The 16,978-nt window shown below is 30.8% G+C and overlaps 1 pseudogene; it reads right to left on the reverse strand.

Moving 5' to 3' along the window:
* Positions 1 to 4,119: 4,119 nt before the first annotated feature.
* Positions 4,120 to 5,859, reverse strand: LOC107634065 (alkane hydroxylase MAH1 pseudogene; annotated as a pseudogene).
* Positions 5,860 to 16,978: the final 11,119 nt, after the last annotated feature.

Below are 16,978 nucleotides of genomic sequence, written 5' to 3' on the forward strand. Positions count from 1 at the left end.
GAATTGCAGTCAGCTCCTCCGATTCGGATGCAAATTCGCAAATATTTTGCGAACGAAAAACCAATTGGTCGAACCTCTTGCTTCTTGGCTCCATTAGTGGCTCGTCGTGGCTGCTCTTGATGTGTGTGTGTCGCCTTTTTACCTTCTTGCTCCATCGTTCCAGTATATATCTAGGTGACACTTGGCTTACTTGTTCGAAGCTTAACACGCTTAGTGCGTGACGGCACAGTATCCCTCTCGACTCGAATAATAAGCATTGGCATTTTACCTCGGCTGCAACTGAGTCGTAAGTAACCACGAACTTGTTGAATATTGAGCTGGAAACTTGTTCTCCGACTTCGTATACTGAATAGCCTAGAGCGGAATTCTTTAATCTGGTGATGCAATTCGCCTTTCCTCTGAATTGCGCTTGGACTTCCCTAAACTTGGCATGAGTGTACGCATCTTGAAACTGAGCTTCAATGGAGGATTTGGTTGCACACGGTATGACCGTATGAAAATCTGCAGCATCTGATTCTCTCTCTGCTTGCTCCCTGCTTCCGAGGCAATTATCGTATTGTTTGACGAACTGAATAAGCGAGCTGTTCCGGGTGATATACTTGTTAAAAAATGAATGCATGCTCTCGCTCCTTTGTGTGCTTCTCATCCCTGCCCAGAAGTGGTGATCCAGATAGATAGGAACCCATATGTGACGGTCTTCGTACAGATCTGCATAATACACCCAAACACAGACTATAAATACACCCGAGAGAACATGCAATATACACCTCTGCTGCAGATTTTAAAAAGACATTACCTGAAAGCCACTTGTTGTCCGCAAGACCAAAATTCAGAAGAAAATCATTTCAATTCCTATCGAATGAGTCTTTGCTATGAGAGTTCCAAACAACTTGGCTCATTTCTTGTTCAATATCGGCATGTCCCTTGTACCCGTTTAATTTGCTTGGAATCTTCTTCATGATGTGCCAAATACACCAACGGTGAATTGTCGTTGGCATACAGGCCTCTAAAGCCCTTTTCATTGACGCGCACTGATCGGTGAGAAACCCTTTCGGAGCGTTTCCTCCCATGCAACGAAGCCAGCATTGAAATAACCATTTGAATGATTCAATTTCTTCGTTCTTCATCAAAGAGCATCCGAGAAGTGTTGACTGACCGTAGTGATTCACCCCGACAAAAGAACCACATACCAAATTATACCTGAAACAAATTACCATAGTCCAGAATGCAAAATCATTAGGTACACCCCAACAAATGCTTCGTATACACCCAATGGAACAGCCAATATACACCTCTGCTGTAGATTCGTAAAAATAAATTAATTTAGCATCATAAACAGGGGTAGTTTGTTACTTGTTTGTATTGTAGGTGGTGTCGAATGAAATGACGTCTCCGAAATACTCAAAGGCGGCTCTGCTTCTTGCATCGGCCCAAAAAGCCAGCTTAATCGATTGATCCTCCTCGAGTTCGAGCTTAAAAAAGAAATTCGGATTCTTCTCTTTCATTCTTAAGAAATATTTTCCGAATTCCTTTGCATCTTCTTGTTCGGAAACATTCCGCACTTCCCTGGTAATGTAATTCCTCACGTCCTTTTCGATAAAATTTAACTCGCGGTGACCCCCGGCAGCCGCGACAAATGATTGGTAGGTTTTGCTTGGTCTGATACCGGCCTCCTCGTTATTCTCTATCGTACGACGAATGGATATGCTTAGTTCCCTGTGCTGTTTGAGCATATCTGTTTTACTTGGATAGCAGGGGTGTGAATGATCCAGCACAACCTTTGAAATGATCCAAGCACCGATATCCTTCAATGTGTGTATATAAATTCTTGCAGGACAGTTTAGACCGGCTGTCGGATTGGTCTTCTCGGTCGGAGATATTTTAGATTTCCATTTTCCCTCTCTGCTACATGTAATCAGTTGATTCTTAATCTCGTTTCCCTTCCTATTTGTGCACCGAACTCTTGTAGAGAAACCTGCAGCCTTGGCGTAGTTCCTATAAAATTTTTCAGCATCTTCAAGGGTGGTAAAGGTCATTCCAACCTTCGGAACAAGCTCGTCATCAACAACCGAGAGAGGCTGCACAATACACCATGTCAGAAACTGTGAATACACCCATAGATATGATTCAAATACACCCAATCATGTCTAATATGATACACCAGAACCGCAACAACTCAACTACAGAATGACCTTTAAAGCCATAAACTGTAAATACACAGGCTGCAGAATACACCATGTCAAAAACTAAAAACACACCCAATCATGTCTGATATAATACACTTGAACAACAACAACTCAATTAAAATAACAAAAAACCAGTAAAGTGTAAATGCACCCGAGCGTTTGCTATAAATTCCAGATAATTAATCACAATTAATACATTGAATCGACAGATTCATGTTAACATGTTACTTTCACAGTATATGTTCAGCAATTTTTCAACTACACAATGCTATAGAAATTACTGAAAGAAAATTCATTATGTAAATCAAACCTCAGGAACTTCGTTAGATTCAAATTCATAATCCACTTCGCCTGGATTCAGCTGACAATCTGAGGTTGAATGATCCATTATCTTCAAAACGAGTTCAAACTTTGATTTCAGAAAACAACAAATCAAAATAGAAAACGAAGCTCGAGTTGCAGAGAGAGAAAAAAGTAACGTAAACGAAGAACATACCAGTGAGAAAAGGAGAGGAAAAGAACGATGGAGAAGAAGGAGGGAAGACGGGCGAGAAGAAGAACAACCAAATCTCAAAATAACGAAAACGAAGAAGGAAACAAATATTTTAAATTTGGTAGTTAGATATACGCGGGATCTTATATAGCGCGTGTAATCAATGTATGTGGAGCAGCGCGTATTTTGGTTTTATTGTTTAATGAACTTGTAAAGCACACAAGCCTTAATGGCTTGTATGCAGAGCTTTTCCATAAGTTATATATATGATGGTTGATTTAGATTCAATGTTATTAAACGAAATAGATTAAATATTATATAAACAAAATTACATATTCTAAACTGTTATATATATCCAAATATAGAAAATTTTACCATAACAAAATGTTAAAATATAAAGAATAAGAAATGAAATCTTAACAGTTGAAAATGGATTAAGTAAAAGATATATAATATAAAAGACCCATAAACTCGTTAATTTAAAATTTTGGATCAAAATATGATGTCCAAGGCAATCTTAATCTAGGCTAAAATCTCTCGTTTATATATTCCACCAACACAAATAGATGGCATATATGGTGCCGTCTATAGTGGCAGTTAAGGTTTAATGGTTACAATTGCTAAGCTCTCTGAATCAGCAGGTGTCTGACACTTGGAGAGTTGGAGGTGGCTTAACTCTCGGTTTAACTTTGTCAATGACAGTAAAATTGTTAATGAAACACAAAAATATGGGTAATGCTAGGTAGACAAAAAAAACAGCCAAAAATTTCTTTATTTAGCATTCATTAATTGTTGCGATAATTAATGGATGCTAAATAAGGAAAATTATGGCTGTTTTTGGCTAATATTTTTTGGTTAAAACTGAATTAAAAAAAAATTCACCCAAAAAAAATTAAAAGAAAATTAAATTTTTATTAAGTATTTGATTTGGAAAAAAATGAATTATACTTTTGTTGTGCTGCTCGTGAGCCTATTTGCCATAGGGGATTCTTCTTTTCTATGAGCGACTTGGTGGCCATGTGGAGGAGGAGTTGTCACTGATAGTGTGACGTTGTTAGTGTTGGTGGAGAGTGTCTTCAAAAGCATGGGTGGAGCGTTATGGGTGGAGCAAGTTGGTGTTCGGTTCATACATCGCCTCCAAGTTAGTAGTTACTACCTTCTGCTCCGGAGGCTGAAGCACACCTGATGACTAACTATAACACGCTGGTCCTATAACGAACGACACTATTTCCTGCGGCCGACAGCGGTGCCGTCTCTCGCCAATACCCATTGAACCCATTGACATTCATACCCTTGCTAAAAGATAACAATTTCCACTAATATCCACGGTAAAAGAGATAAGAGTTACTGTAGTTAATCACTTAAAACAAAAATTAACTTAACTAACACTAACGTCACTTGACGGTCAATAGAAAGCCACCAAAGCTGCGGCTACCAGAGACGTGACATATATATATATCAAATACAAACTCTGTAAAGATGATGAAAAGAAATACATCAGCTGACGATATGCTTTTTACTTCTTCACTTAATTATCTTATACACATGACAAGATGATATATAATGTTCGTACAACAATGGAATCCAATCATATAGATTATAGAAGATGCCCCTAAATCTAATTAATAATGCCTCTTTTAGTAACCTTGACCTTCAAGCCATGTTTCATGTGAAGCACAACAGAAACACATGGACACACATTATTATGCCCTTCCACCACCTCAAACTGAAAATTGCACAGCAAAGCAATGGCCATGATCTTCATCTGAATAAAGGTTATATTTTTACCCAAACAACTTCTTGGTCCTGCATTGAAAGCTATGAACTTGTAAGATGGTATGTGTATGATGCTTCCCTTTTCAGAAACCCACCTTTCTGGCTTGAACTCCAAGCAATCTTCTCCCCATGTTTGTTCCATTCTTCCCATTGAATATAGAGAGTAAATTACCATACTATTTGCATTAACACGATGTCCACTAGGGAGTATATCAGATTTAACTGCAGATTTGTGCTCGAAAGGAACTGGAGGAAAAAGTCTCAATGCTTCACACATAGCTCCATGCAGGTAAACTAGCTTGTTAAGATTTTCTACCCTTGAAGTGATGAGCCAATATTCTTCTTTGGTTATAAAGTTTGCTCTGATTTCTTCAAGGATCTTGGCTTCAACAACAGGGTGGGTTGAAACTAGCCAGAAAAACCAACTGAGACTTGAACTAATTGTATCCCTTCCAGCTACTAACAGAGTCAATGCATTATCTCTTAGAAACTTGCGATCTATTTGTTCCATTCCACTTTCCTCCACAAGAGCTTTGAGCATGTTAAATGTTGGTTCATCATCATCTTTGGTGCACTTGACTTGGCTTTTCTCTTGGAATGTGGATGATATACACTGATGCAAGAATTGGTCAACTATCTTTTCACATTCAGTATAGGTCTTCCCTTGTCCAATTTGGAGCCATTTCTGAAGCTTCCATAAAAACCTTGGGACAAGGTGTCTGTAGAATATTGCATCCTCTGCCATGTTGAAAGCTTTCTCGAAAGCAACTTCCGGGAACTCGATGAGCTTGTTAGGAAGGGATTTAGGATCAAACCCCAACACTATGGAGCAGATGTTGTCAAAACTGATTCTCTGAAAGATGTCTTGCAAGTCCACAACAGTTCCTGATTCTGATACATCGTTGAGAAGTGGAACTAGGCAACTGTGGAGCTTCTTATGAATGGTTTTCACAACTAAACTCTCAAACGAGTTTTGTCTGAACAATGAATGAAGTATGTTCCTGCTATGCTTCCATTTGTGAGAATCAGTGTTAAAGATGCCATCTCCGAGTATTTCAAAGATCTCATAATACTCAGAGCCTTTGATGTAGTTGTCAAAGTTCTTGCTAGTAATGTGGTGCACATTCATAGGATCACTGGTGATGAGAAAGTTGAGGTTTGTGAACCAGGGACCTTTGAACAAAAAAGTACCTCCACATTGCTTCAAAGTGGTTGTTGCGTGATCATGGATATTGGAAAGATTACATAAAACTGATGGTAGCATACCAAAGAAGCGCAAATTAATTATGGGATTTTTTCTATTAGACCTCCAAGTGTGGATGAATAAGAATGAGGCAATGGCTACAAAAATAAGAATAAAATCTAAGAAGTCCATCAAGATTTGGCCTTATTTGGAGGTCTTGTTTTGAGTGATGTGTGATATATGCATGATGTGGTTTCTTTGATCATAAATTTATACAGGTCCGTGATGCTTTCTAACGGTGAAGATAATAGTACAGAGGAATGCTAGATTCAGCAACTTTTATGATTTGTAGGTATTAAGTAGTCGTTAATGATATTTTTAATGGTGTAAGATTTTATTCAATGGTGTGGGATTACTCACTTTTTTTTTTGTTGGTTATATGATGACCAAAATTTAATAAAGTTGCTAGTCTCTAGACTTTTTTAATATTATATAAAAAAAAGTGGATATTACAATAAAGATTTTATAATTATTTTCATCTGAAAATATTTCTTTTTGACCCTTGGATGATGAATTGTATGGTTAAATTTTAATATTTATAAAAGTGTTGTCTTTATTTAAAATGTAGTTAAATAAATAAGTCACACTTTTAAATAAAATATCTTTATAAAAATATATTTTTACCATCTTCATTTGAATAGTTACTTAAAAAAATAAGTAAAATCAATTCCATACTTAAACGTGTGAATTTAAAAATATTTATATTTTTGTATTTTATTATTTACTTTTTTATAATAATTGTAAAAAATATATGTACGAAAAATATTATTTGAAGAAGATATTTTAGTAACGAAAAAATATAGAAAATCAATTCTATATGCAGCCCATTTATTAATATACCAGCCAATTTTTTTAAAAAGATTCTAACTTTAAAATTCTATAAAACATATGCCATTTCTATTCTCCTTCGCCTCTATCCAAAAAATGCTGAAGTTGCAATGTTTTTCGCTGCTTCTTACCACTATTTCTTGTCTTCTTGTTCTTCGAAATAATTTCCGTGCTCTTTTTCTTCTTCTTTTTAAGTTTTGAATTATTATTTTTAATAATTTTAAATTTTTTTATAGGTTTTGGACTTTTTTGTTTTAGATTTTTTTTTAGATTTTTAATGATTTTTTAAATTAATTTTCAAATATTTCTTTTTTATATATTTTAAAACATTCTTTGTTATGTTTTGAATATTTTTTTTAATAATTTTAGATTTTCATTTTATTAGATTTTGGATATTTTTAAAATAATTTTAGATATCTCTTTTTAATTTGGTTTCGGATGTTTCTTTTATTAAATTTTAGATGTTCTTTTTTTAATAGTTTTAAATTTTTTAATATTTTACAATTTTTATTAAGTTTTAGAAGTTTCTTTTTTACTATGTTTTATTTGTATTTTCTTTTCATAATAATTTTAGATGTTATCTGTCGTGCTTTTTTGGATGTTTCTTTTAAATAGTGAGGCAAAAGAATGGTCGGTGACGGATGATAAAACACCATGTGGACACATTGACAATAACAATGGATACATTCTTAGAGAAAAAACATCTACCTCTAAAATATAAACATCCAAAATTTGGATATAAAAAATATTTGAAATGATGTTTTTTTTAAATATTTTTTATTTATTTTTTATTGTACATCCTCAAAAAAAATATCTGAAACATCTAAACTTTAAATATTTGAAATTTAAGTATAAGAAACCTGCAAAAGTGATTTTTTTTTTTTATCATAATTAAAAGCATTTTTATTATGTTTAGATTTTAAATATTTTTTTTTGTTAGATTTTGAATATTCTTTTTACAATAATAATTTTAGAAGTTTGTTTTTATTTGATTTTAGATATATATTTTTTAATTTTAAATATTTTTTCCATCTAATTTTAAATATTTTTATTAACTTATTTGTAACTCAACTAATAGTTAGTTATTATTTACTAATACCTTAATTAACCTAGCATGATTGGTTTATAACTAAGTTTAATCAAATTATTTTTTCTTCCTTTTATATATGCATCTCTTCCTTTTTTTTTCAATTAATTTATATTGTATCAGTAAATTATTAAATTAATTTAGTTAAACTTAATTATCAAAATTATTTAGTCACGTAGAATCACCCATTTTGAATAATCGGCTCTTAAATAAATTGTTATATTAATTCAATGATTTTTAAAAAAAATTAAAATTGTTTTAAAAATCATTTTTAATTATTGCTATAATAAATTTTTAAAACTGTTATTCTCTTAAAAAACTTTATTTTTTGACAAATCCCTCCTTTAGTTAAACCTCACCATCCGCTCTCTCCGTCGTTCAAGCTCCGCAAAGCCCTTGCCAAATGGGCGTCTCGCCACCTCAACCTCCTTCGCCATGCCAGAAATTCCCGTGAAAATCGATAACTCAGTGGTAACTAAACCATTCATGAACCATGGCTCCCGAAATAAAAATAAATAAATAATTAAAAGATTTGAAGAAGTCGCAAAATTCTACTCTTCTTTTTTTTGCCCCCCTTTTGATTAGCTTAAAGTTTTAAGCTTTGCCGCCTGTTTTAGCGAAGTGGTGGAACCTGGAACGTTCCCATTTAAGGGCTGGAATGGAAATGGAAAAAAAAAAAAAAAATTGTACTGATTCTAGGATGTAAGAAACGGTGGGGTTTACTGCTTTGTGTAGTTTTCAAGCTTTCTTAATTAGCTTGTAGTTTGAAGTCTCAAATTTGATGGTTTCGTGATCGATGAGGTGTGGGACATTCCCATCTAAGAATTTGAATCGAAATGACAAAAAATAGGATTGATTCTAGAAGGAAGAAATGGTGGGTTTTCTCTAATTTGCATATTCAGGTTCCACGTACACGCACTAAGTACCCACGTGAATAATGTATGTATTGATATATATATGTAAATATGTGATACTTTGTTATGGGAACATATTTGAAGTGGAAAGATGGTTTCCTGCATATCATGGTCGGACTCTGAGTACGTAAATCCGAGAACATAAAGTTTCACCAAAGCTCCAAGATAAGGGTTTTAGTGTTGGGAGTTGGGGGTTGACGGTCACTATGAGGGGGTGGGTTGTTGGAGGTTGGGTAGATTTGCGGGTGGAGGCCAGGCAAGGTGGAGTGGGGGATTAGAAATTTCGTTAGGATAGGGAGATTTTTTTTTTTGGAAAAGTCTAGGGCACAGCAATTTTTGTATTTTTTGGCCAATACTTAACCATCAAAATAAAAGTGAGTGATTTTTTACTATTAAATGTAATCTCACACTATTAAAAACACTATTGATGGCCAGTTAATAATTACAAAACACCAAAATTGCTGCCCCTAGCATTCCTCTTTTTTTTTTAGTTTATCTTAAGAATAGGTCTTAAATTTATAAATTGAAAAAGTTTTAATTTTATTAAAAATACAAAAAATTTAAATTTTTAATGTGTTTATTTTACCTATGTTAAATACAAAAATTTAAAATATTCTATTAATAATAAATTTATTATGTATCTTAATTTTATTTTATTTTAGTTTTGTAATTATTATTTGAGAAAATGACGTTCTTCTTTTTCTTTCAGGGTATCATAATGATAATTTTTCTTCTATTATTTTTAAATAATTATATTATATTAAAAATTAATCACTAAATTAATTATTAATGTAAAATATATATTAAAATATAAAATATATATTAAAAATAAATTAAATAATATATGTATTTATATATAATTTTTTGGTATACACATAATACTTTTTATTTTTAAAACATACACACTTTTATCCTATAAAAATTAAAGAGTAAAGTATTGTTTTGTCCGAAATATTTAGGATAAATTTTAAAATTGTCCATAACATTTAAATTGTCTTATTTAAGTTTTAACATGAAAAAGTATAGGTACACAATTAAAATACTAAACAATGTGAACAATGGATATATCGGATGTTCAATTCATTAGGTGTGCAGATGGTTATTCTAATATTAAAATTTAAGTGGATAATTTGGGGGGTGTAGTGTGTTTTACTTTATTGGACCAATTTTAGAGTCTATAGTTCATATTGTTCACAAAAGTCATTGTCTACCTAGCAAAGTCCAACTAATATTTCAAAATCGTCTCAATGTTGTCCTGCCGTTAGTGATCTGTTAACAGAATTAATGGTGGGACAAAATTGAGATGATTTTAAAACGTTATAAATTTAAATAGGACAGAAATGTTACATAAAAAAAATGATACATTACTCTTAGAAGAATTATCAAATCAAATAAAATGACAGTAAATTTTAATGGAATGAATTATATTACGAATTCAAGATTTTTACTCATATTTATAAAATGGCTAATATATAAACATTTAGGGAAAAAAAGAGCATGATACATATATAATAAATTATAATTGATACCTTTACTCTTTAATATATTGAACGTCTTTAATGTTTAATTTAATTAAACTTTATTTTTAAATTTTAAATAAATTTTAATTTTTTTAATTATTTGAATTTTTTTATTATAGATAATTATTTAATTTATTTTTTAATTTTTTTCTTAATTAAAAGGGTATCATTTATATTTTATTGTATAAGTACTTTGCTTTTTTTTCTTTTCTGTAAGTTTATGCGTATTCATTCTATAAAAATTTTATGATGAGTAAAAATTTTTAAGAGTAAAATTAAAAAAAAAAAGATAAATTTACTTAAAATAAAAGTAATGTGATTAAGAGTAATTTACTTAGATGTGATTAAAAAATAATTGAATAACTATGTATTATAAAAAAATTAATATTATTGAATGATAAAATTAAATTTTATTTCAAAAAGATATAATTTATACTTTATTATGTATCATATTCATTTTTTTCGAAAGTTAACTACTAGTCATTCTACAAATATTTTATTATGAGTAAAAATCTTGAATTCGTAATGTATTGTTTTTATCCCCAACATTTTCGTCCTATTTAAGTCCTTAACATTTTAAAATCGTCTCAATTTTATCCCACCATCAATTCTATTAATAGATCATTAACGGCAAAACAACATTGAAACGATTTTAAAACGTCAAGAACTTAACTAGGACGATTTAAACGTTAGGGAGAATTTTAGGACTTACTTCAAACATTAAGAACAAAAACAATACTTTATTCAAAATTAAATAACATATACTTTAGTAAATTTGACTAAGATATTTTTTAATAATTATTGTAATTATATATATAAGTAATAATAATATAAAATGTATAAAACTTCACTAGTAAGAATTGTGAGATGGATTAGGGACTCGTCGGTCAAGGTGGTGACACTGTTACAGGACTATATTTTTGAAATGGCGGAGAGTGATACCTGCAAAGGCACTCCAACGTTCAAGTCAGAATGGATCTAAGAGGTATAAGTGAAAGTTAGGAATATGTAACGTACCTAAGAGAGCTTTTGGCTTCCTTTTTATAGTTTAAAGTTGTTATTTTATCTTGTCGGATAAGATAAGGAAAGTATTTGAATTTGAATATTGGATAGAATTTTATAGATAGCGGGTCAGTTTGGGCCGCGATGGTGGCCCGGATAACCGGGTCGTAGCTGCTCCGATTAGGGATCTAGAAATCGGGTCCAGAACATAAAATATATTATTATTATAAAGAGTAAAATATATTTTTTGTCCTTAAAATTTGTTAAAGGGTTTAGAAATATTTCTAAGTTTTATGTTGTTTTAATTTTGTCTCAAAAGTTTTCACTTTGCATTAAATATATTCCTGGCAGTTAATTTTTTTCAGAAAATTTAGGATGAATTTAGCAATAATTTCACAAAAACAACCTTTAACACAATCAAATTAGACATAGATGTCATGCATTATTGTTAGATTGTTCCTAAACTTTCTGAAAATTTAACTGTCTGGAGTATATTTGATGCAAATCGAAAACTTTTAGGATAAAATTAAAGGGGAGTGTTAGGTAAATAATGACTATCTCGAACAACATGAACAATCACCAATCAAATAAAAACACACTACACCACCAAATTACCCACATAAATCTTAATATTAAAATAACCATCGTATACCTAGTAAAATAAACATCTGATATATCTATTGTCCACATTGTTTAGTATTTTTATTATTTATCTATACTTTTTTAAAATTAAAACAAAATAAAACTTAAGGTTATTTTTAAAATGTTTAACAAATTTTAAAAATAAAAAATATATTTTACTCTTTATTATAATAATATATTTTATATTATTATTACTATTATATATAATTATAATAATTATTAAAGGGTATTTTCGTCAAATTTACTAAAATATATGTTATTTAATTTTTATAAGATAAGATCAGAGTGTGTACGTTTTACTTGTTACAAAAAATATTTACTTTAAAATTTTTTACATATTTCATGATTAATGGTAAAATATTTAAAATAAATAAAATTTATCACTTCAACGGGGTATATATATATATATATATATACTATTAAATAATATACAATATTTTTACTTGTTATAAAAATAATTAATTTAAAATTTTAAAAACATATTAGAGTAATACTTATATATTTTTATATTATTATTTTTCTATGATAATAATATATTTTTAGCAAGATAAAATATTAGAAAATAAATTAAATTTATTACAGTAATAAATAAATATATATTATGTTATTTTTTTAAATTATCAAATAATTATTACTTATTTGTATATATAATTATAATTATTAAATTGAAGAGTAGTTTAGTCAAATAAATTAAAATGTATGTTATATTAACTCCTGTATGAAAAGAGGGTGTATATTTTAAAAATAAAAAAAATGAAAATTATTTTTCTCTTATTATTTAATATATATTTTAACACAAGAGAAAAAAGTATCATTTTCTCTTATTATTTTTATTGGAATAAATTTGTTAAAAATTTATGTTTCTTAATAAATTTGAATGTTATTAATGTTAACGTAATTATTTATATAAAGATATCTTTATATAAAAATAATAATTGATATTATTAAATAACTTAATATATTTAACATAATATATGTTTATATCTTAATTAGTCACCAAAAAATATCTTAATTATGATTATGGCATAAAAAATTTTGTATGCGAAAAACCACCTAATACTACCTAGCAATTAGAAAAATGTATAATGCTAGAAGTCTAGAAATAATAATAACTAACATGTCGTAATGTATGTTAGCGAGATAGTATTCAAAGTTATGTTATTTAGTTCAATTATTCTGATAATAATTAAAAATATAAAATAAAATAATTTTAAATTACTTTAAATTAATTTTTTATTATTTATCAAATATTTTCAAATAGAGTAATTAAGTATAATTTTGGTCTTTAAAATATAGGTTAAACAATTTTTTCGTTCTTAATTTTTTTTTTGCATACAAAATCGTCTCTAAAATTTATTTTGGTTTTAAAATTGTCTTTTTTACTTAAATCTTAAAATTTAGGACCAAATTATCTCTAACAAAAAAATAAAAGAGAAAGAGAACGGACGTTGAGAGAGAAAAAGAGAATCATGGAGAAGAGAAGAAGAAGAAGGGGGAAGGGAAGGTGGTAACAACGCCGCTGAGAGAGGACGGACGTCGACGCTAGCAGATCGGCGAGGAAAGACATACATCTGCCGCGTCGCCGTTTCTGTTCCTCCTTCTCGCTAGCTCGCCATTTGCTGCTGCTCCTCGCCACTCCCCGCTCGCCGCTGCTCCTCCCTAAAGTTCTAATTCTGATTTTGATTTGTTGATTTTGTTATTTTTTGGTTTTGATTCTGACTTTGATCCAATTTTTTTGCTTCTGTTTCTATTTTTGTTGTGTTCTTTGGAGTTGAGAGAGATGGTAATGATTTCTCTTTTCTTCTCTTTTGTTGTTGCTGCTAGTTGAAATGAATTGTGCTTTTTTTTTTTTTTGTTTTCCACGGTATGTCCCAACCCGATAGGTCAAGGACTAATCCGTCGTAGATCTGAGCTCCATTTAAGGGTCTGCCGCTGGCCAATGGGTCGCTGCATGCACAAGGCGGGATTCAAACCCCTGACCACTCGACAAACTCAAGTTGGTTGAAATGAATTGTGTTTTGATTCTTCAATATTTGAAATACAGATTTGTTTTTTCACTTCTGTTTCTATTTCTATTTTGTGATTTTATTTTTTATGTTTATTACATTAGTTCTATTTCTGATTTTATTGTTGTTGTTGTTAATGCTGTGAGAAAGAAGAAGAAAAAAAGAAAAAGAGAGATGCTGCTGTGACGAAGAAAAAGAAAAAAAATAGAAATTAAGTATTTTGGTGAAGAAAAAGGGTATTTTAGTTCGAAAGACGATTTTAAAACCACGTTAAACTTTAGGGACGATTTTATATGAAAAAAAAAGTTAAAAACAAAATATTTTCAACTTATACCTTAGAGATCAAAATCGTACTTAACCCTTTAAATAACATATTATACCATGTTAGAGAAAGGATCTGTATATTTACTATGTATTTAGTATGTGTCGCATATAATAAATAAAAAGTACCACTTATTTATATATGTAAAACAAATAAAATAAAATCACAAAACTAATTATCTAATTTAAATTTAAGTATAAATTCTAATCTAAATAATATCCAAATGTTATTCCAACACATGTCGAACTGCAATAAAATAGTGACACATTCCAACTTTTGCCTGCTCTATTATTATAGGCATCAATGCTGAAAAAAAATACTTAAAATCAGTAGTTGAAACTCGCCTCTCCCAAGTCACAACCCACATAATAAGTTTCATTTGTGTATATTAACGAAAATTAATAAATGAGATGGCGAAATTTAGGATTTTTTAAGTATATAAAATAATTATTAGAAAACAAACTTTTTAGATTATTCCAAAAGAATTTTTATTATAAATTATCCTCTTCTTATTTATGTAAATTACTACAGAATACAGATACATAGTTGTCACCTATAACATTTTGGTATTCTGATGTTTTATTGTTTTAATGGATTACGCCTATGAAACCGTGCGCTGTGGAACACAGATTATTGGCTATTAGCCTACTAATTAAAGACGACACACCATGATTTAGCATAAAAGGCCAAACAACTAAATGTAGAAGCCTGCAACAATATAGTAAGAGACATATTCAACTCACTAAAACCCTAAAGGTGGTAGCAATTTATTATCTTCACTAAGACACTGAAACATGCATCCATTTAGCTAGATTCATTCTATCGGTTAGATGACATTTCTCATGTGGCATGCATGTTTCAAAAATGAAGATGTCGGATATTTTTTCTATTTTAGGCATTTTCATCATATTTATTCGATTAGATTATTCCTAGATTGTTGTTGAAGTAAATGGTGATGATAGTTTAGATGAGATTATATTTAATTACCAATAGAAAAAATAAGATTAGTATAAAATATACTGTGATTTTCTATACATTGCGAATTTAAATTAGTTGACATTGGTAGAGCTTGTGTGATAAGATATGCCATACAAGTATTCAAAATGTTATTCCTATATTAAAATCAGCCACTAAAATCAGTCACTAATATATTTGTGCATAAATATATGTGTAATTTAATTTATTTTCAATGTGTATTTATATTCTAACATATATTTTATAGTAATGGCTGATTTTAGTGGCTGATTTTAATATACATATAACATAATCAACAAGTATTACAATTAGAAAAGGAATATAAATGAGATTTATATATTTTTTATTTTTTTGTTGCTTATTTAGTTAGATTTTTCAATAAAAAAATTTGATTAAACGGGAAATACAACAAATTAAATACATCTAGTGATTCTTTAAATATTTATAATATGTGTTCTAAATCCAAAATATGTTCTCTTCGTTGTAACTGACTCGTTTAGGGTAATTAAAATAGCATCAAGTATGTCGAGTCGATCTATTTAATCAGATGAAGAAAAAACATTATTATTTGATTCGTATTTATCCCTTTTAATATTGTCGTAAAAAATAAATTATAGATCATAAATTTTTAACAAGTCCTAACAATTACACCAAAATACCCCCTACCCAAAGAGAACCATTCAGATAAAGACGTTTAAAACGTCTTTTTTAAAGGGATAAGTATTGTTTTGGTCCCTAACGTTGAGGGTCAGAATCAAAACCGTCCCTGATGTAATTTTTGACATAAAATCGTCCTTAATATTGCATTTTATTTTAAAATCGTCCTTTCTAATAAAATTTTTTAATTTATTCATAAACAACCCTACTATATTAAAAAAATTATAAAATTAAAAAAAACGCGTTTGGATGGGGGAGGGAAAGGGTATACGAAGGGGAAGGGGAGGGAAAGGGGGAAGGGGGAAGGGGAAGGGGGAGGGGGGACGACGACGGCGGCTCTGTGGTGGTGGTGATGAAGGAGAGGGGAGGGGAAGTGGAAGAAGCCAGAGAAGAAGAGGAAGGGGACACGGGTTCGGGGTGGGGGGAAGGGGAAAGGGGGGACGGCGACGGCGGCTCTGTGGTGGTGGTGATGGAGGAGAGGGGAGGGAAAGTGGAAGAAGTCAGAGAAGAAGAGGAAGGGGACGCGGGTTCGGGGTGGCGGGAAGGGGAAAGGACGCGGGGTGGGTGGGGGGAAGGGGAAGGGGGGAGGGGGACGGCGGCCGCCTCGCAACCTCACCGCCTCGCCGCCTCGCCGCCTCAGCTTTGCCGCCTCCGCCTCGCCGCCTCCGCCTTGCAACCTCGCCCCCTGTTTTCTTGCTTCTGCTTTCTTGCTTTCTGTTTCCTGCTTTCTTGCTTCTGCTTTCTTGTTTTCTGTTTTTGCTTCTTGGTTTGGTGTTGTTTGGTGTTGTTGCTGTTGTTTGGTGTTCTTGGTGTTGGTGGTTGGTGTTGGTGGTGGTGTTTGTGTTGGTGGTGGTGGTTGTGGTGTTGGTGGTGGTGTTGGTGGTGGTGATGGTGGTGGTGTTGGTGGTGGTGGTGGTGGAGGAGGTAATTGTGTTGGTAGTGGTGAGGGTATTTTTGTCCAAAAAAATTAAAAAGACGATTTTAATACGAAAAAAAAACGTTAAGGATGATTTTAAATCCAAAATTATAATGGGGACGGTTTCGATTCGGACCCTCAACATCAGGGACCAAAACAATACTTATCCCTTTTTTAAATATATTTTTTAGTAATTAAAATTTAATATAAATAACTAATTAAATCGTATTATTTTTATCAAAATTGGATTAGACAAATTGATTTGGCTAAAAAATCAATAAACTAAATCTTGAATTGGTTTAAATTAATATTTTTTTATAGAAAATAACTACAATATCCTTATTATAAAAAATGACAAAATATTCTTATTATATATATATTTTTTTAATTATTTTTTATAATAGAAGCATT

The sequence above is a fragment of the Arachis ipaensis genome, chromosome B3 (genome assembly GCF_059453495.1).
Source record: "Arachis ipaensis isolate K30076 ecotype BB chromosome B3, ASM5945349v1, whole genome shotgun sequence".
NCBI lineage: Eukaryota > Viridiplantae > Streptophyta > Magnoliopsida > Fabales > Fabaceae > Arachis > Arachis ipaensis.